Genomic DNA, 2,492 nt, shown 5'->3' with positions numbered 1-2,492 from the left:
CATAGTTGATGAAGTTCAAGGCTTCGGGGAACCTGATCGAGTAGAGAATGCAATGCGGGATGATGACTCTGACCAGGAGCCTGTAAATATCTTTGGGGACAGCGATGATGACATCGGTGCTAATCCACATGCACAACAAGCGCCTCCAAGTTCTGGCACAAAGCAGTACCCTCCACACTTCTCCACTCTAAACTTGGAGGCTCTGGGTGAACACGGCGGGAGCTGCTACAGTTGGGGGTTCATCTACAGAATTTCAGATTGGGCAATTCTTCCAGAGTAAAGATGAAGCTGTTCTGAGTGTGATGGACTATAGCATCTGTCGAGGTGTTGAGTACCGAGTGTTGGAATCAGACCATCTGAAGTATCATGAAAAGTGCAAGGATTTCGGTAAAAGTTGTACTTGGCTGATTCAGATTTCGCTCCGTGCACGAAAGGGCACTTGGGAGGTTAGGAGGTACAACGGTCCCCACACTTGCTTAGCTACATCTATTTCCAGTTATCACCGTCAACTTGATTACCACGTTATTTGTGCGAGGATATTTTCATTGGTTAGTGCGGATGCTGCAGTACCGATCAAGGTGTTGCAACAAGCAACTGAAGCTGATTACGGCTTCAAGCCCAGTTACCGTAAAGTTTGGAAGGCAAAACAGAAGGCAGTTGCACAAATATATAGAGACTGGGAGGAGTCTTATGCCGATTTGTCACGTTGGATGCTAGGGGTGCAGTTGACGATGCCTGGGATAGTTACTGTGTTGCAGACCTCTCCTGTTCGAGTTGTGGATCAGATTGATGAGTCAACAGTGTACTTTCATCGTCTGTTCTAGACATTTCCACCTTGCGTTGAGACCTTCCAGCATTGCAAGCCGCTTGTGAGTATTGACGGTACCCACTTGTACGGCAAATATGGAAACCCGAATACGTTGAAATCACTAGGCCTCAAACAAGAAAACCTCCAAAAAATCCAAGACTGTAGAAGCTGCAGTGGCCCAGCCAAGTTGACGACGTTTCTGTTTGTTCCACGACAAAGACATCTGTACAACCAGGCTAGCGCGGCCAAGCCCCAGCTATATCTACCCAAGTCCTCCAACGATGCCACATAAGGCAACCAGCGAAGGTGGACACGGTTGGCGTTCTTGTCCGCAAACAACTGAGATGACAACAACATCATAATATAGGCTCGCACGTATATACGCACGATGTCGTCAGTAGCATCTGCTGGCAGAACCCGAAACCGCTCATGGAACCATGTGTAGCACACTGTCATCTACTTCACTTTATTCTGCGGAGGTAACTCCCCAAACAACTCGCGGAACCACACCCATGCCGGTCTTTCGTTTTCCATCAGATTCTCAAACTCACTAAGGCACCCACTCACAGGCTCACCATCAATCGGTAAACCCAGCTGATAGGCCACGTCTTCCGAGGTGACCGTACACTCCCCAAAGGGCATGTGAAAGGTGTGGGTCTCAGGACGCCACCTCTCAATGAATGTGCTAAGTAGAGGCTCATCAACCCAGAACCATTGACTGTTCAGCCTAGCCAAGTGATACAAGCCCGCGGTCTCCAGATATGGTATGATACGGTCATGTAAAGACATATTCTGTTGTCTCCTCACACCGCTAATAACCCTAGTAGGCTTCAAAAAGATGGATAACAAAATCTCAACACACAACAATACCAACAACTTCCACTAATATCAATAATAATAATAATAACCATAACAAGAACAGCGAAAATAACACTAACAATAATACTAACACCTCAAACTAAAAAAATAATTCTAACAATAACAAAAATTAGAAATTTAATAAATATAAAAAACTCACATTGATGATAACAGGAAAAATTTCCATAATAACTGTTAAAATAATAATATATCATCTAGCATTAATAATAACAACATCAAACAAAAAATAATAATAAAAAGGTCGTTTAACCAACCTCTTGGTCGATAAATTCAGCCACATGCGCGACGCCATTTAACCGGTACATGCAAGCTTCTTCTTCCATCGGTTCGCCACTCAGCTGGTTCAAAATCTCAAACAAACTACTAAACAAAAAAACTATCTTTCTCTCTCACCCACCAACTTTCTCCAAATTTTTTCAACCTCACAAATGATCCGCCCTCACCAGCCACGGCTTCCCTATTTATACCTACACACTCATAAACCGTGGCTGCCTCTAGTGTTTTATGCACAAACCACTTCCTTCATAAACCGTGGCTGCCTCCCACGGTTTATGTATTGCTCTCTCCACAAGTAAACCGTGGCTGCCTCCCATGGTTTACATTCAAATGCTCTTTAACATAAAACCTGGCTAGCAGGTACAGTTTATGTTTATTTAGAAACCGTGCTAAGCTCTCACGATTTCTATATAAAATGAAACAAAACGTAAAGGTATGCACTTTCCAATTGTTGTAATCTGGTAAAGGTTTCTCCCAATTGTTTTAAAATAGTAAATTGCCCTAAAAATAAAGAAATAATAATGTGAAT

The sequence above is a fragment of the Arachis hypogaea genome, chromosome 2, assembly GCF_003086295.3.
Source record: "Arachis hypogaea cultivar Tifrunner chromosome 2, arahy.Tifrunner.gnm2.J5K5, whole genome shotgun sequence".
Lineage (NCBI taxonomy): Eukaryota > Viridiplantae > Streptophyta > Magnoliopsida > Fabales > Fabaceae > Arachis > Arachis hypogaea.
Note: the sequence above shows the minus strand (reverse complement) of the source record.